The 20,345-nt window shown below is 34.8% G+C and overlaps 1 long non-coding RNA gene across 2 annotated transcripts in view; it reads right to left on the reverse strand.

Moving 5' to 3' along the window:
* LOC149177547 (uncharacterized) overlaps positions 1–13,117 on the reverse strand; it is a 208,315-nt gene extending 195,198 nt beyond the window's left edge. Inside the window, exon 1 of one of the 2 annotated variants that reach the window (XR_016258782.1) lies at positions 13,037–13,117. This is a non-coding gene — a long non-coding RNA (uncharacterized LOC149177547). Of the gene's footprint in view, positions 1–2,152; positions 2,586–13,036 lie in introns of those variants that run through there. The other variant, XR_016258780.1, reaches the window with a different exon arrangement.
* Positions 13,118–20,345: the final 7,228 nt, after the last annotated feature.

Here is a 20,345-nt window from a genome sequence, read left to right on the forward strand (position 1 = left end):
CTGTATGTCAAGGACTGATATATCATATATGTGATAGCTTCACCATAGAAAAAAATGATGCAGATTGAGAAGAAGCTATATTGAACAAAGGAAATTGGTTTGCTGCCCAAGAAGAACAATATAACAGCAACAACAAGATACCCGTTCATCTGGAGTTCTGCTCAGAACAGAGCAGAGGCAGGTCATATGTTCTCTATTTTGATAAAACGCCATTTTTTTATGACAAAAGCTGTGATATTGTTGAGCCCAAATATGCAAAAATGAACGATAGGTGTGAGAGGTGTGATAATCTCAAAGTCGTGAAGGCTGAAACAGAGGTGCAAATCAATCTCCTGTGGAGGCATTTCTAGGTGGTTCTGCCATGATAAAAGAGAAGTATGTGAGAAGTGACAGAGATGATGTTTCCAGCACCAAGTCAGGCTTTAAAAGAATGTCACCCTACTCGGTAAGAAATCTCAGTTTCTGAAAATAAAGAAGACTGTTTGGTGGAGCAAGTATGTTGCTCAGATTGAGAACTGCCCAAAATGAGCATCACCAAGCCAACAATATCTGAAGGAATACAGCAATAGTCAACTGCCATACTATCATTCTACTGGTCTTGGACTAGTAGATTCCCAATCCACAGGAAAGTTGGAAGACTGTTTTAATTTGTTAAACACGTGGACAGTCCGAAACAATGAGGTTTGCAAACTTTTGAACTCAAGCATCCTTCAGGCCCTTGTATCATTTCAAGGTCTTGTATTGAAGTCATAACCTTGTTTCACAAAAAATGAATATGAAGAAATGATTGTTAAAACTTAAGGGAAGAAGAACTCTCTGGCATATAATAAAATTTGTTCAATGTTATCCCATGAACCATGGGTAACTGCAAAAAGATTAGGTACAGGAGGCATCAATTCAGGACCCAAGCCATGTACTATGATGACTGCATACAAGGATGTGCAAGGGATATTGTGTTTCTAGTCGATGCAAAAAAGGTAGCAGTTGTTATGGCAATAATTGGTGATATAACTACTTTTTATATAGCTACACTTGTGACAATTCATGACCAAGATCGTAAAAAGCCTATGGGCTGGGATGAGGTTTCACCAACAGAAATTGAAGATTTGAATCCTATGGAAGATGGAGGACACCTGGGTGATGAACCTGAGGAACATGGAGGACAAAGATAATGCATGATATATCTTTGGCAGAGAAGTCATTATACAATCATCGGGACTTAAATGTATCCCCTTTTAGTAGGATGCACGAAAACAGGGGGAGGGGGAACTACCCTCAGTAGATTGATGGTATTTCAATCAGTAAAGGGGCAATGTTCATTGTGAGGCTGAGATTCTAGGACACCTGGGTGATGAACCTGCGTACAAGGATAATCCTAAAGCTATAATGCCATATTGTTGGGGTGTTGGAATGCATGACATACGTTTGGCAGAGAAGTCATTATACAATCATCAGGACTTAAATGTATCCCTTTTTAGTTTGATGTATTTCAATCAGTAAAGGGACAATATTCATTGTGAAGATGAAAGTCTAGGTTCTCAAGTTCTACCAAGAGGGACACTTGTCCCCATGCTGGAGCTAGATGCTACCCAGCATCATGATGGGTAACATAGGGGGTAATTATCACAAGTGCTATTGAAAATATTCAACGATTCACTCAAATTCCATTTTCCCTATGGCAGTCAAGGTGCCATGTGATTATCATAAGAAGAACATGCATGACTATAGATTTTACATAAAGCTGAGATGCCCTGAAGGGGGCAAAGATTTGAGACATGTTACATATCGCTGGGTACAGGACTGAGGATATGAAGCTACACACACAGATGAGAACATGTGCAAACTTTGGTTGTGTCTTTCAAGTTGGCCCTGTATTCAAGGCAGAAGATTCATTTACGCACAACTATCTGTGTGAATATGCAATTTTGCAGGGCTCGACCTAGAAATGGAAAGAAGAAAACATTATTTTGAGTTATCATACATTCTAGATAGTTATCTATTACCTTTGATGAATTGAATTAAGAAGCTGATAGAGTAAAAGGATATAGGCCAATGATTTCCCTCATCTCATGTCCTGGATATGTTGAGTACGAATTAGAAAGGTGAATGAAAGCAAGCCCTAGGATCTTCTTGCAAAACACATAAGACTTACAAAAGAGATTCGTTGCCTCCCAAAGGGTGGATAAGCAGGAGAGACCTGACAGTGCTGGTCTGCAAAAGAAATATCCTCATTTTCAGATGTCAAAATTTCAAAGAGAGATCTGATCTGTTACAGGTCCGAACAGAACAGAGAAGTTTCTTCAGAGTTTGCAGGCAACATGTTTACCACCGACCTGTGACACTAAGCTGCAATAATAAGCCTAACGAACTAGAATTTTAAAGAGAATATAACAGGAGGTAATGCTATGTACACAGGTCTGGACACTGGCCTTAACTAGAGCCACCCTGTATGAAGTTAAATTTGTGACGTAAATACATTGACTAGGCCGATCTGTCATGGCTGTTTTGAATTGAAGAAGGATGTTGAGCCAACCATAACCTTGGCTAAAATGATAATTTGAATTTGTAAGGCACATATGGAATGAAGGAAATGAATAAAGAGGATGGGTTTTGTTTGCATGACTGGGGAGATCTTACACCTTAAAGGGCTACATTTTGTATCTCAAAGGTCACTTTCCCACACATGAAAAAGGTTCAAAGTGTCAGTTGCATATTTAATGGAGAAAACAGCCCTATTGAAAGGACTGTTCCCAATTTGAGGGTTCCCTACTTATCATCGTGGGGTGGCTTGTATTAGAAGATTGGAGAGTCCACTTTGCAAAGGATGGGCTCACATGACATATGCCATGATGCACCCCTTGGGGCCTATTGGAGGCCACTAGAGCACTAAGTAAGTTAGCTTTCCAACGTCAGAAAAGAAGTTATATCCCTAGGGGGCTTGTTTACCACCGACCTGTGACACTAAGCTGCCATAATATGCCTAACGAACTAGAATTTTAAAGATAATATAACAGGAGGTAATGCTATGTACTTCATTTGTACACAGGTCTGGACACTGGCCTTAACTAGAGCCAACCTGTATGAAGTTAAATTTGTGACGTAAATACATTGACTAGGCCGATCTGTCATGGCTGTTTTGAATTGAAGAAGGATGTTGAGCCAACCATAACCTTGGCTAAAATGATAGTGTGAATTTGTAAGGTGCATACGGAATGAAGGAAATGAAGAAAGAGGTTGGGTTCTATTTGCATGAGTGGGGAGCTCTTGCACCTTTAAGGGTTATATTTTGTATCTCGAAGGTCACTTACCCACACATGAAAAAGGTTCAAAAGTGTCAGTTCCATATTAATAGTTCCATATTTAATGGAGAAAACAGCCCACACATGAAAAAGGTTCAAAAGTGTCAGTTCCATTTTTAATGGAGAAAACAGCCCTATTGAAAGGAATGTCCCCTATTTGAGGGTTCCCTACTTATCATCGTGGGGTGGCTTGTATTAGAAGATTGGAGAGTCCACTTTGCAAAGGATGGGCTCACATGACATATGCCACGATGCACCCCTTGGGGCCTATTGGAGGCCACTATAGCACTAAGTAAGTTAGCTTTCCAGCGTCAGAGAAGAAGTTATATCCCTAAGGGGCTTGTGCTCCCAGTTGAGGGTTACATAAACAGATTTGAAGACTTCTTGGAAACTGTACTGTTGAAGGTCCTTTGGACGTTGGATGCCATCTCAACAAGCTACTTTTACCTTTCCTTTGGAAGAAGGGTCATGTTTGAGGACCCATGCCCCTTGATTCTTTGTACATGTGGCATGAAAAGCTCACATCTTGTGTATTTTGGACTATTTTTTTTTTTGTGAGCTTGGTAGGACTACATCTTCAGTGTGTCCAACTTCTCACCCTGATCGGGGGATAGCACAAGATTTGAACCCAAGGCTTCCAGTTCTGTGAGACTTCATTTCCACGGCCATTGCTAATTGAGCTATCCCAAGTGGACTATTTTGGACTAATTTAATACTGAAGAAAGACTATTAATTTACTTTATACACACTACAAATTGTAGATAATTTTCAGAAAAGTTGTGTAAAGGATTTTTAATCCGTCCGACGTTTCAGGTGCACTGCAACCCATCATCAGGGACCATAAAGCATAATGATATCAAACAAGAGCTAAGGGGCCTTTAATAGAGAAGAATATAAGGTAGTTGTTAAGAAATTAATATTGAATTAATAAAGCTAGTTGTTAAAGAATTAAATTAATTTAATTAGGTCAAGTCAAAAGTTAATCAAGTCAAAATTGTTGAATAAGTAATGGAGAAAAAATATATATTAAATAAATCATATCAGGGCCAAAGATAAGTCTTTCCCCATGCTTATTCATGAGTTTACCAAATTCCTTGTTCATGCAGAAAGTCTTACATTGGTCAGACAAGCCATCCTTTCAAAGTCTGGCTTAAAGAACACAATAGTCGATACCAAACATATCCAGCTATCAAAGTCTGCTATTGTTGAGCGGCAATCTTTTAATTCTAAACACCTCATTTGTCCCTTTTTATAACTCTTGAATCATTGGGGAATCTCTTGAGATCAAGAAGCACCCTAAAAACTTCAATAAGAAAGATGGCTATAAGCTAAGTCAATCTTGGAAGCTTGTTATCCACCAACTTTCTCAATAATTTGTTTTTATTCATGAGTTTACCAAATTCCTTGTTCATGCAGAAAGTCTTACACTGGTCAGACAGGCCATCCTTTCAAAGTCTGGCTTAAAGAACACAATAGTCGATACCAAACATATCCAGCTATCAAAGTCTGCTATTGTTGAGCAGTAATCTTTTAATTCTAAACACCTCATTTGTCCCTTTTTATAACTCTTGAATCATTGGGGAATCTCTTGAGATCAAGAATCACCCTAACAACTTCAATAAGGAAGATGGCTTTAAGCTAAGTCAATCTTGGAAGCTTGTTATCCACCAACTTTCTCAATAATTTGTTTTTCCTCTCCTCCCCCTAATTTATTTCTTCCTAATCAATTCAGTTGAATCCTAAAATTTTTGATCTTTTATTTATCCATTTTAAACTCAAAATATTTTCTTAATATGTTACCTTCTCCCTTTTTATCTCATATATATTGTTGATTTAGATTCTCGTCCCTTATAGCTTAATTTAATTATTTCTATATTAATTTTTGGGTTTTGCCCCCATTTTATTGAATTCCTTATATATATTTTTCTACATTACTTATTCAAGGATTTTGACTTAACTAACTTTTGACTTGACCTAATTAAACTAATTTATTTCTTTAACCACTAGTTTTATTAATTTAATATTATTTTCTTAACAGCTATCTTGTATTCTTCCCTATTAAAGGCTTTTCAACTCTCATTTGGTATTATTATGCTTTTTGCTCCTGCCAACTTTAAACAAATTAAAAATCCTTTACACAATTTTTCCAAAAATTCTTTACAAATTAAAAATCCTTTACACAATTTTTCCAAAAATTCTTTACAACATGAACAATTGTGATAACCTACACAGACTACATCTAGGAGCCGCTTTAGCATTCCCACTTTTTAGAGACATCATTGCACCTGACCATCCAAATCACCTACTCAGGTCGCAAAGAATCCCCTAGTTAAATGGCAATTGTTAGCAAAGCCAAAGGAGGAGGGAATTAGGGGATTGAAAAGCATTCACCACTCTCAACTAGCCATGAGAGCAAAGAGTTCGTGGAGAAATTTTACAGGGAACGGATTATGGAAAACAATCGTAGAGATCAAGCTAGGTTTCTTCATTGATTGGATCAGAAATCCAAGAAGATTGTAAACAACAGACCAAATCAATGGTCAGCTCTTGTTTTAGCTTTTCCTATTACTGGTAAACAGTTAGCTTGGAGGGTCAAAAAGGTAGGACTGGGCAGAAGATATGATCAAGTGGTCGTCAAAAAAGAGGGCTAGGTACTCTATCTCAAGTTGAGGATCTAAACTCCACAGCTCTATGGTCTTAGGGATGGTTGGAGGATCTAAACTCCACAGCTCTATGGTCTTAGGGATGGTTGTAGGCTCAAGCACTGGGACATCAAGCAAAATTACGAAGTGTTCATATTGACAGGGTCAAGAAAGCACACATTAGAATAAGAGTGGATTTTGGCTTTTTGGTTTGGCTCAATTTGGTTATAAATAATTGGTTTTTTCCTGACCCACAGGGTCTTGTATAGTGGTGGAAACAAATCTGGAAGTTGACAACTCCAAAGAATATCAAAATTTTCATGATTGTCTTTGTTATTTAAGGTTTTGCCTTCGGAGAACATCCAGAATGGGGGTCAGCCAGATCCAAGTATCAATCTTCTTTGTAGGTCAGCCAGATCCAAGTATCTATCTTCTTTGTGGGGCTGCCAAGGAAAACATATCACACTTGCTAATTCACTATTCTTATGCTCAATAGGTATGGAAGGAGATTGAGGACCTCACAGGTAGTATTCAAAAAGTTTGGATCTGCGCTACTATTGATTAATGTTTTAGAAAAATGGTTTGATAAGCAAGAATTAAAAGAGGTTAGAGCACTGCCATGTGTCCTCTGTTGTTGGGTTTTTGGCGGCTAGAAATTCTACCATTTCCAAACAGAAATACGCTCCACCTTTTCAAATCATATATAGAGTTGGTGCTTTAGTTTCAAGCTATAAAAAGCTGCAATAATTCTTAAACCAGCAAGGTCGATAGGAGAATTGCAGATTGACAAGTCTGTTCCGTGGAGTTTCTTTGATGGAGATTGGCAACATAATTCTAACTTTAGTAATGTGGGAGGTTTGTTGCATTTTTCAGATAAGTTCATAAATTTCAAAGCAAGGAGTGGTCTGATATCTAACCATTATGCTGAATTACAAAATTTAACGTTTTTATTAAAATGTGCGAAGGACCAGAATATTAAAAGTATATGCAAGTTTTTGATAAATCTTCATTGGTAATAAAATGGATGAAGTGGTCTGGTTATTTCCACAATAATCTAAGGTCGATGAGTGAGCATAACACTTTTACTAGTGTTTATCAAAAATTGAACAAGGATGCTAACAAAGCATCTAAGGAAGGCCAACATACGGATGCAAATCTCGTGTCTTTCGAAGATGCTGATGAGGGTGTTTCTAGTGTTTTATGTCTTTTTGTTTATATGTTTAAGCTATATATGCTTATTGGCGAGACTATGTGTTTTAAAGGTTTTTGTTTAATCCTTATTCGAGACAGTTATATGTATATCTTCGGTACCATACCACTAAACAATTGGGCTGAAATGCTATGTTCTGGCTGGTCTGCACATAGTTAGTATGGGACAAGTCTTTATAATGTTTTATTTCTTTTTGTTTATATGTTTAAGCTATATATGCTTACTGGTGAGCCTATGTTTTTGAAAGGTTTTGAATTGATCCTTTTTCAAAATAGTTATATGTATATTTTTAGTACTATACCATTAAATAATTGGGCTGAAATGCTATGTTGGCTGGTCCTGGCCATAGGCAGATCAATTCTTGCAAGTTATTCGACATTTTTTTTGGCATTTGAAGCACATAATTTCATTCACACTTACGGTTTTCTCATGGAAAAAGAAAGCAAGAACAGAGAGTTTTTTCTAATGGAAAAAGAAAGCAAGAACAGAGAGTTTTTTTAATTAAATAATAATTGAGAAACAATGTAGTCATTTGCAATATAGTTTTGAATTAAATAATGACCTTGAGGTGGAGCCAAAGTTGAGAACAATCAACAATTCCTCCCTTTGACAATTATACGAGACAAGCCAAAAAATAGGTGGCAGTAGCTCAAGAAACATGAAATGGGGATAAGTGAATCCTCTAAATCCATGACCAGTATAAACCATTGGTAAAGGTAAACAAAAACCAGATAATCCTTCCATGGAAAGTGTTGAAAAGGTGTTACAATTATATGGATGGTGTAGAGAATGAAAAAGTTAGCATAGAGATACCCTCTTGACCTATCTCGTGAAATGAAAAAGACAAAACCTAACCATGGCCCACTTAAGATTTCTCAAATTTCGTGAGAGGCTCAATTGATTTTAATTTCTTCTCCTAACCTGACTTTGAGCCCCTGCATGTCCATACTCTTAGCTCATAATGTATTGAAGAGATAGTGAAATGAAAAAGACAAAACCTAACCATGACCCACTTAAGATTTCTCAAATTTTGTGAGGTTCAATTGATTGTAATTTCCTCTCCTAACCTGACATTGAGCACCTGCATGTCCATACCCTTAGCTCATAATGTATTGAATGATTGTTAACATGGATGATGGCCTGTACCCTATATAAGTTGGACCCTAAGCCTAAAGCCACCTAATGCAAGGTCTTAAAAATCTACCCCACAAGCACCCCAATTCTCTAAAAATAAAATCTAAAATTATTAAGTTAGACCCTAAGCCTAAGGCCACCTAATGCAAAGTCTTAAAAATCTACCCCACAAGCACCCCAACTTATTTCAAAATAATATCTAAAATTATTAATGCTCAACATTTAGTCATCCAAATTTCAATAAGAAGAATGATTAGAGTTCCCATGGAAATCAACACGGGAGATAAAGCTCAAGACAGAACAAGTGTTTTATAAAACAACATCTTGCACGCTCCCCAAGATATGTGTAGTGAAATATTTTTACATTAATTACATTTTTATCCAATTATAAGAACAACATTTAGATAAATATGGAGCCGAAATGTCCCAAAACAAACAAATAAAGAAATTAGCGTAAAACCCTATAAGGATAATTAGCGTAAAACCCTACAAGGATAAGCTCAAGACAGAACAAGTGTTTCATAAAACAACATCTTGCACGCTCAAGATCCCCAAGATATGTGTAGTGAAATATTTTGACATTAATTACATTTTTATCTAATTATAAAAATAACATTTGGATAAATCTGGAACTAAAATTGTGAAAGAAATATCCCAAAACAAACAAATAAATAGATTAGCGTAGAACCCTACAAGGATACGATTAAAATGGACCACGAAATCTTTAGCCCACTTATTGGTCTCTAAAATTACGAAGTTGTTAACTTATCTTATAAGCAGAAGATATCATCGCCCCTCTAAAAACCTGTGTAGCCCAATTTCTATTTTATCCTATCAGCACATTTTAGTTAGAGTACTTCATATTTGTAACTGGGTTTTCCATCTTTAAAGCATTATTTCAGATTCATTTGGATACAATATATTTGAAACTTGGTTTTGCTTCATTTAGACATTACTTCAAATGCATCCAGTTATAGCATTTGGAGTTTCAATGAAAAAGCAATTATAGTTCATCCATTAAGTTCATGTAGACCAAACTGTTAACTAAAAATTGGTCTTGAATGCAGCCTTTAACTTCATCCCTTTTATTTCTCTTTCTTTATAGGGAGATATAATAAGGGCGAAGTAATTTAGGTTTCAATTTATGAGCTTATTCTCTCTACCTTCCCACTTCAACTCAATTGGACTTTTGGACTTTCAATTGACACACTACCTCAAAATTTGGGGGCAAACATATTGGAACCTCATGTCCCCACCTCCCACAATCAGCAGTGGACATAGAAAGAAAAATGGAGGAACCACATGGATCCTGCGCATCAAGTAATTGTGTTGAATCTATTTTATACAATGGTTGATGGACATAGAGAGGGAAAGGGAGAACCACATGGATTCTACACATCAAGTAGTCATGTTGAATCTTTTTTATACAATGAGTGGTGGGCATAGAAAGAAAAATGGAGGACCACATGGATCTACACATCAAGTAATTGTGTTGAATCTCTTTTATACAGTGAATGGTGGAGGTCATAAAAACAAAAATAGAAAGGTACATACTCAAGCAAATTTGTCCATCCTACCATCATGTTATTTTAATCTATATGCTTAGTTGATCTTTACTACAACCTAAAGATAACCAATGTTATTTATATTTACATGCTCTATAATAGATATAAGAAACAGCTAACAAAATAAATTTCACCTCTTCAAATTTCTAGAACCATCTCTTTTAAGGCTAAAATGGTTGGTCAGCTCACAGGCTAGCATTGAGACAAGGCGTTAACAAATTAATGACCCAGGATCAAACCTAGACAAGCATAACGTTGGCCAACTTGGATGAGTTTCATTGAAAAGGTTAACACTTCAATCCTACCTGGAATTCTTGAAAACCGAAAAAAATCGAAAATATGTTGTGTGAATGGTGGAGGACATAAAAACAAAAATAGAGAGGTACATACTCAAGCAAGTTTGTCCATCCTACCGCTATGTTATTCTAATCTATATGCTTAGTTGATCTCTACTACAATGTAAGATAACCAATGTTATTTATATTTACATGCTCTATAATAGATATAAGAAACAGCTAACAAATTAAATTTCACCTCTTCAAATTTCTAGGGCCATCTCTTTAGGCTAAAATAGTTGGTCAACTCACAGGCTAACATTGAGACAAGGCATGGACAAATTAATGACCCAGGATCAAACCTAGACAGGCATAACATTGGCCAAGTTGGATGAGTTTCATTGAAAAGGTTGACTTCAATCCTAACTGGAATTCTTGAAAACCGAAAAAAATCGAAAATATGTTCAAACTTCAGTGACACTTCTTTGACCAGGATCTATACGGCATGTTTACATGTTTTAAATGATTTTTAAAATTAAAATATATGATAATTCACTCACTTCTCTCCTTATAACTCAGCTATGTATCAATTTGACAAAACAAGGCATTGGTCTCAAAAGTTATTTACAAATTTTTCAACTGCATCAAATACCAATCTCTTTGTATGTCGTCTCAATCAAAACCTATCCTCAACTGCAAGCAATTACACATTTATATTTTAGCAAATTATAGTCCTGAAAATATATAAGAAGAGCATTTAAAATTATTAAGTAATTTGTCAGCACTTTTAAACTAGGATATGTAATCTCTCAATTTTTTGGAAATGAATTTGAAATCCTTAATTTTACTCTGATTTCTTATAAAAGCATCAAACTCTGTGAGAGGTTCAATTGACTTTAATTTCTTCTCCTAAGTTGATTTTGAGCCCTGCATGTGTCCATGCCCTAAGCCCATAATGTATTGAATGATTGTCGACATGGATGTTGGCTTGTACCCTATATAACTTGGACTGTAAGCCTAAGGCCACCTAATGCAAGGTCTTGAAAATAAACCCCACAAGCACCCCAACTACTCTCAAAATAATATCTAAATTATTAATTCTCAACAATTAGTCATCCAAATTTCCCTAAGAAGAATGATTAGAGTTCCCATGGAAAATTTCCATAAGAAGAATGATTAAAGTTCCCATGGAAATCAACACGGAACACAACAATTGAGATAGGCTCAGAGACAGAACAAAACAACATTTTGAACGCTCCCCAAGATAACTAAGATGTGTGTAGTGAAATATTTTTACATTAATTACATTTTTATCTAATTGTAAGAACAATATTTGGATAAATCTAGAGCCAAAATTGTGAAAGAAATATCCTAAAACAAACAAATAAATAAATTAGCATAAAACCCTACAAGGATACAATTAAACAAGAATACGATTAAAATGAGCGACGAAATCTTTAGCCCACTTACTGGTCTCTAAAATTACGGAGTTGTTAACTTATCCTATAAACAGAAGATATCATCGCCCTTCCGAAAACCTGCGTTACATTTTCATTTTATCCTATCAGTACATTTTAGTTAGAGTACTTATGTTTGTAATTGGGTTTTCCATCTTTAAAGCATTATTTCAAATTCATAGAGTACTTATGTCTGTAATTTAGTTTTCCATCTTTAAAGCATTACTTCAAATTCATTTGGATACATGTTTGAAACTTGGTTTTGTTTCATTTAGACATTACCTCAAATTCATCCAGTTATAGTATTTGGATTTTCAATGAAAAAGCAATTATAGTTCATCCATTAAGGTCGTGTACACCAAATTGTTAACTAAATATTGGTCTTGAATGCAGCGTTCAACTTCACTTCTTTTATCTCTCTCCTCATAGAGAGAAATAATAAAGACGAAGTGATTTAGGTTTCCATTTATGAGTCTATTCTTTCTATCTTCCCACTCCAACCCATTTGGACTTTCAATTGGCACACTACCTCGCAATATTCTTTCTATCTTCCCACTCCAACCCATTTGGACTTTCAATTGGCACACTACCTCACAATTCGGGGAAAAACGTATTAAAACCTCATGTCCACATCCCCACAATCAGCAGTGGACATAGAAAGAAAAATAGAGAACCACATAGATCTTACACAGCAGTGGACATAGAAAGAAAAATAGAGAACCACATAGATCTTACACATCAAGTAATTGTGTTGAATCTCTTTTATACCATGAGTGATGAACATAGAGAGGAAAATGGTAATTGTGTTGAATCTCTTTTATACAATGAGTGATGAACAAAGAGAGGAAAATGGAGAACCACATAGATTCTACACTTCGAGTAGTCATGTTGAATTTCTTTTATACAATGAGTGACATAGAAAGAAAAATGGAGGACCACATGGATCTACACGTCATGTAATTCTGTTGAATCTCTTTTATACAGTGAATGGTGGAGAACATAGAAACAAAAATGGAGAAGTACATACTCAAGCAATTTCCAGGGTCATCTCTTTAAAGGCTAAAATGGTTGGTCAGTTCATGGGTTAGTATTGAGACAAGGCATCAATAAATTAATGACTCGGGATCAAACCTAGACAGGCATAATGTTGGCCAAGTTGGATGAGTTTTATTGAAAAAGGTTAACACTTAAATCTTAATTGGTATTTTTGAACACTGAAAAAATTCAAAAATCTGTTTAGTGATACTTCTTTGATCAGAATCTATACAGTTTGAGTGGGCCTAATGGTTAAGAGCATATGTTTCCTTTAAAGAAATCACAGGTTCAAAATTAGAAAAATAAAATTCAACTGATTTTTAAAATTTAACTATGTGATAATTCACTCACTTCTCTCCTTGTAATTCAGCTATGTATCAATTTGACAAAACAAGGCATTGGTCTCAAAAGTTACTTACAGATTTGTCAACTGCATCAAATACCAATCTCTCCGTATGGCGTCTCAATCAAAAACTTCAATCAAAACGTATCCTCAACTGCAAGAAATTACACATTTATATTTTATCAAATTATAGTCCTGAAAATATATAAGAAGAGCATTTAAAATTACTAAGTAATTTGTCTGCACTTTTGAACTAGGATATGTAATCTCTCAATAGTCTAAGAATGAATTTGAAATCGTTAATTTTACCCTGATTTCTTATAAAAGCATGGAAATCATCTGAACTGAAACTTAATCTTTTAACATGAGGAAAGGCTTCTCTACCTGGGCTCTTAAATTTCGCTCTACGGGTTGCAAATCTTCAACCAGCCACAACATTATAAAGATCTATTACGGTTTTAATCCCTCGCATTACCAAAACAATAGAGAATGGCCTTAAAAGAAGCAAAATAGACCAGAAACCCGTAAGCCGAAATAAAAGAAAACGCAGATAATATAAAACACAAACTGAAATCCCACCCAAAGAAAACAAGCACTGCACTAAAGATACACAAAGGCTGAAAGAAGAGGAACCAGAAAGTGCATGCATACAGAGTAAAAAAACTAAAATACACATCAACAACAACAAAAATAGTTGCAATTCACACAATACCCTGACAAGCAGCCAGTCAAACGCCATTTCTCAATATTGTGGTGGCGATTCCAACTGAAGTTGTGGTTAAATAGGCAGCCGGCATCCAACGGATAGATACACGTAGATTTCGAACCGTTAAAAAAGCGCAGCATACAGACAAAAGCATCGAACAGTTACAGATTCTTTGTGCAAGAAAGCATCGAACTTCTTCGAGGAAGGAAGACGGGAATTGTTTTCTTCTCCCCGAGGCGGAATATGGCGACAATGTAGCCAAACTTCTGCTTACATGTGTCCGGTTGCCAAATATGGTGACAATTTAGCCGAGTTCGACTCCGTTGTCTTCCTATCTGTTCTGTTTTATTTCTGATTTCATGACTTTAATGTAGCCGACTGTAAAACTTGCAAATTTGAAGTTACCAAATTAGACCTTGATAATTTGAAGTTATCACCTTATCATAGCTGGACAATGCACCACTATAAAATCTCACTTAGCACCTAGTAATATTTCCTATTCCTCTATAGTACGTTTTTATTTTCTGTGTCCATCCTCTAAATCTAGCTAGTACGCTTTTATTTTCAGTGTCCATCCTCTAAAGCTACCTAGATGAGAGTTCATATTAATATTTTTTTAAATAAAAAATAAATATTTCTATTATATTATTATTCTCAGGGTAATAATTTATTGAAAAAAAAAGATTGATGTTGACATTAAATCTAAGTTGTTCAAAAATTTATGAAACTTTTCCAAAGTTTAATTTTATAAATTAAAATTTATTATTTTTAATATTTAAATTCATTTATCTAAAATACTATTGGTTTAATTTTTTCACTTCTTATTATATAATGGTGGCAAATATACTTCACTATTAATTTGTATTGTACAACTTCCACTATAAAATGACATGTACTCCATCACTATGTATAAGGACTGATGCTTTATGCAAAAACTGAGCAAGGGTAAGGGTATATGTGATCTATTTTGATAAAAAGCAGTATGTAAGTGTGAGCGCTGCTCCAAGCGCTATCTCTTTCAGTTGAAAAAAAATATGATATGACACCAAGTAGTTGGACAATCGGCAACGGCTAGGATTGACTTGTAACGCGCTATATGAGTAGTCTACATAACTTAAAATGAGGTATGCGTACAAGAACTGGTGCAGAGACTGACGTTGGGAAAGGATAGATGTCACTTACTTTAATCTGCCACCGAGTTGACGATAAGTAGAGGGAGGCAACAACAAGGATCGACTTATTTCGATCTCATGAACTATACAAAGATTCATGGAGTAGTTGGGGAATTGAATTTTGACAATTAGCCATGCAATCTCTTGCCTTCTTTTGTGTGCTCAGAAAAGTGTAATGATGGAAGAAGATTATTGTCATGTTAAACAGTAGTGTGTACGGCCCCGTATTAATTCACAAATATTTATAAACAATTTTTCAGGGTAGATAAAGATTTTACTTCAAAACTCTTTTTATATTCCTACTTAATGTTGTTATAATATATTCAAAATATAAAATATTTAACAAATCAAATATGTTTTTTTTTTTCAGTGATTTAATATTTTGGAAATTATTTTTTTAACTGAAAAATTTAATATGCCCTATATTTTTAGTTTTTGTTGTATTTAATTATTTTGTATTTTTGAATTTTTATTTAATTGTTTTGCATTTTAAAATTTATATTAAATTTCAATTTCTAGAATAATACAATTATAAAATTGTCATATATACTATCAAATAACATATTACATCATATAAAAAACAAATTATCAAATAATAAATAATACATTTCATTTTGAGAAATATAGAAATTATTAAAAAATGTAATAGTTTGCTAAATTATTATTTTATAGTGCTTAGATTACATAACTTTTAATCTACTTAGATTATATAAATTTTAATCTATTAATTCTTGAAATACCCATTTTTCACGAGAAAGATTTCAATCATATTTATTTTCAAAGTCTTTGATATAATGGTTAGTTAAATTATAATTTTATATTGTTTAAATGACAATTTTAATATTAGTTTTAATGTCATAAGATAATGCAAATGTAATTTTTTTATATTTTATACAATACATTGGAATCTAGTCACTAGTGAATTTTCCCTAAAATCAAATAAAAATTAATTGAAATATCTTTAAATTATTATGCATTCAAAAACACATTATTAAAAAAATATATATCATAATTTTGTTAAAAATTATATCACCTAAAATTAATAAGGTAATTGTGTCTTTATTACATAAAACATTATAATGTCAATATTTTCTTAATTTATTAGTTTATTTATTGTGTTTGATAAAAATCTCTACTTGAGTGTTCGTTTCACTTGTGTAGAACATATATTTTTTGTTCATATATATATATATATATATATTTGTGATGTTTATCTTGAGCATATTCATATGTATTCGAACAAATGTAATATTGTGTAAAAATAGAATTTGATGAGAAGTTATATATGTATATGTTAGTAGTTTTAGTTAGCAGATTTCCAATGCAAGATAACAATATTTTTTTTACTACTTTTGGTAGAAACATTTTTTGGTTTGGAAGTATGGTTCTAGAATTTTGGTTTCAACGTTCGATATCAATATTTTTTTACCACTTTTGGTAGAAACATTTTTTTGTTTGGAAGTATGGTTCTAGAATTTTGGTTTCAACGTTCAAGTACTAAGTCTCAGGTCATTAGTAGTATTTTATGGCTACTAAAAACATTTTATTCATTCATTCATGTATGTCTTATTTGTTTCTTACTCTAATTTAAGGATACTTAAAATAAGCAAGAATATCTACAAAGTAACCCTTGTTCAAATACAATAATTAGTTCATACATTTCAAAATTCAATAATTGAACTAAGCTGGGAAACGCTAGCTATGCGGCCTTGTTGAAGAATGTGTTTACAAGATTGGGTGATTTCTTTAACCCAATGCAAATTGTCTACACATTCGAAATATCAACATTATTGAATTATTATGAGAGAAAGAAATTATTTTAATGTCCACGAGGCTAAAGATAGCCTATGGGATAGATTGCTTCTTTATCTGCTTGACGTATTCGGCTCTTTTTCTGCAAAACTTCAAAATAAATGCTCCCAGCTTCTCGACAAACCCCTAACTAAATAGATTATCCCACGAGCTAGCTGCCAGCATATCTTCATAATTTTCCCTATTCTCTTTGAAGGCCTCACATTCTAAAATGAAATGTTTTTATGTTTCCAATTTTCCAGAAGAACAAAAAATGCATACTCTTTCCTCCCACACTTCCTTTGGCCTTTTTGAGCGCCTTGGTTCACAATGGAGTTGATGAGAATTAGTCCTTAACTGAGCAATAAGAATTTTGGCTCTCCAAGAGATATTGGCCTCTATGTATGCTTTTGGTTGATGACTATGAGTGGTATTAAACACTTCAATATAATAATTTTTCTGTCTTCCTAGCTCCTTATCCCAAGTACGTTTGTGGAACTTTTCCATAAAAAAAGCTTTTATCTCTTTGTTGTTTATGGGACACGCATTCAAGCAAATACCTCATTTACTAAACCATTTGTTATTTTGTTGCATCCAAGTTTTTTTGCTCTTGCATAATCTATCATTAAAGACAACCTTAGGCTATCTACCCTCTTTCATTTGCTCAATTTTTTCTAAATGCTTTATGACTTGCACCATACCAATTGCTTCAATAGAAGCAGTCCATGTTTCACTTAACAAGATAGCATAAGGAACTGCACTTTTAATCTTAAATTTGTTTGTAATCAAACGCTTTTGAATTTTCTCAATTTGTCTCCACTGCATGTCGGATGTACTGTTGGCCCATTGTTCACAACCATAGAGAATCACCGGAATCACTAGAAGCCCAAAAAAAAATTGAGTGGTTTTCCGGTCCCATAACTCTGCCTTTCTACACCTATTTTGAAAAGCATAAAATGCTTTCCAACCCCCCAAAGTTCTTTTCTTTCTACAATCAATCCAGCTTAGATTTTTGTTGAAGTCAATTCCGAAGTATTTGTAATCCGCAACTTCTTCCAGAATGTTGCCTTCAAAATAGAACTTATGTTGGTTATGTTTTCTTTTCCTAGAGAAAACCACTACTTTCGTTTTGTTGATATTGACTTGCATCCCCACACTTCTACAAAAATGCTCAAGGGATAGTAAGTGCTCTTGCAAGCCAAGAGCCAATTTAGCAATCAAGATAAGGTCATCTGCATACAAAAGAAGCCTTATAACAAACTTGCCCAAATATATACCATCACCCCCTTGCGAATTTAACCACTCCTCAAGTTTGTCGATATATAAACCAAAAAGGGTAGGAGACAGTGGGCAACCTTGCTTGACCCCGATATCGCTTCTAAAACTTTCAGAAATGCTTGCTGAAGTTCTAATTTTGACTTTCACCTCTTCATACAGCTTATGCACAACTCCTCTCAAATGTTTAGGAACCCCAAGTTCCTGCATTCTGTGCCAAAGCTTATCCCTAGGAACCGAGTCAAACGCTTTTCTGAAATCAACAAAGCAACAAAAGGTTTCTTCCTTTTTCTCCCAAACTTTTTTAATGATGTGCCTTAAAGTTATACAATGATCAACTGTGGAATGTTTAGGTCTAAACCTTGCTTGCCCTTTAGCACGTTTATCTCTTTCTTCTACCCACTTACTAATTTTGTTTTCTAGCATGCTTCCAAATAGCTTTGCAAACAAAGGGTTTATCATGATGGTCCTATAATTGGAGGGATTATTGACGTCACTGCTCTTGAAAAGAGGCATTGTCAAACTAGTTTTCCAATCTGTGGGGAGCCCTTGTTGTATGATGTTGTTGAAGATTTTTGTAATGTGCGATGCAAGAATCTTTGAGCCCCACTTTAGATATTCTGCTTGGATTTCAGCTAAGTCTTCTGCTTTTCCAACACCCAACTTCTTGATACCCATCTCTACCTCTTGTACCATGAAGAGTTCAGTAGCAGTGTTGACCAAGGGGGGAGGATCAACCTTGGGAACCTGCTCATAGAGTTGTCTTGCATAGTCAAACCATTTAGAAGTTGTAATATTATTTCCAATTTGTATCTTTTTCGGTTGGAGCTCCTTCCAAAATAATTTGATATTATTTTTCCCAAGGAAGATTAGTTCTTCCCTCCTTGAAACCATGAAATCGACCTTTTTCTTGCTTAATAACTGCTTGTAAGCTTTGAGCTTTATGTTATCCTTGTTTCACTCTTTCCACATTCTCCTTACCTTTTTGCATTCCTCGTCAAACCAAGCATTAACCAGAAAGCAATTTGTTTCAGACTTCTTAATTTTTGCTCTTTTGCACTTTGCAAGTGCACATTGAATTAAATGTGTTAATTCATGACTATGAAGGCTGTGAATTGTAATTTTCTCCTTTTCGAAGAGCCTCTAGCGTCATTTTGAAGGTATTACAATTTTTTGGGGTTAAAAGAATTTTTCCATGTGGGAGATTTTGTTGGACATGCTGAATTTTTTACTCTAATTGTTTGAAACATAAATAAATTGGCTTGTGATTTGATTTCAAGTCCCACAATTGATCTCCAATCAAAACTTCCTCCATTTTCTCACACAAACCATGCGACCAAATTACATAATCTACCACACTTGCTACATTGTAAGTATTGCAAGTGAAATTACCGGACTTTGCACATCTAGTCAAGCCATTACAAATGACTAAATCAAAGGCCCCACATAGAGTAAGCAATTGTTCACCAAAGAGATTGCAGCCCTTGTCCTTTGAAATTATTTTCCACTGATGATTACTTTCTTCTGTAAGCCAAATAGGGTCACAATCTTCTTTACAACACAGAATGCTAGCTTGCCCACTTGCAGTCCTAGCATTGAAATCACCCACTATAAGGACTTCACCTAGCTGTGAATATGTTGCAATATTCGCTTTTAACGCAGCAAATGGATCTTTGTGGTCAAGCCCTATACCGTTTTATATTTTTGAAACTGGTGACGCAAAATATCATGCTGCAATTCTGATGTGGTTTCCATTTTTTGATATTTTAAACCAAACGAATTGCTTATTTGAGTCTTCTTTTTCTAACTGAATGAGATGACCTTCTTTCTCCCTTACTAAAACCATGATACCCCGTGCCCTTTGCCATTCCCTGCTGCCTTGTTCCACAATGCCATCTTCGAGTGTCCTTCAAACAGAGGTGTCTTGCACCCTTCATGCTCAGGTGTTTCTATGAGGCAAATTATGTCTCTATCTTCCGCAATAGGCCCTAACCCAGGTCCTCGTCTCCATGGGTAACCTCTGCAATTCCAACAAACTAATCTTAAGGAAACCTAGGTATGACTTGATTGCTATTTATTTTGACATGCAAGACTCACATTTGAGTCTTTGTCCCTACTTTCCCATACTGACCTTGCTTTCTAATTCCCTATTGAAGAGTTTGTTGCCTCTTCTTTATTACCATCTTGTTGCTCTGTTTTTTAAGGAGGTCCAAATCACGCTATCACATCTTTGCCTTTATAAATCCATTCTCTCTTGCCTTCATCTCTTGCTGCCCTAACCTTTAAAATTTCCCCCCTTCTTTCCCCCTGTTGTTTTGCAGTTAAATCTTCTTCTAGGAAAAAACGAGAACCCCTCAAGAGATGTTTCTTGCTTAGAATAATATATTTATCACACAAGCTAGGCATAATGAATTTTATGGGCCTGGCTCTCTCCCCGTTAA

This window comes from Pinus tabuliformis, chromosome 4_1 (genome assembly GCF_031772625.1).
Source record: "Pinus tabuliformis cultivar Carrire ecotype Pingquan chromosome 4_1, CPIR1, whole genome shotgun sequence".
NCBI classification, from domain to species: domain Eukaryota; kingdom Viridiplantae; phylum Streptophyta; class Pinopsida; order Pinales; family Pinaceae; genus Pinus; species Pinus tabuliformis.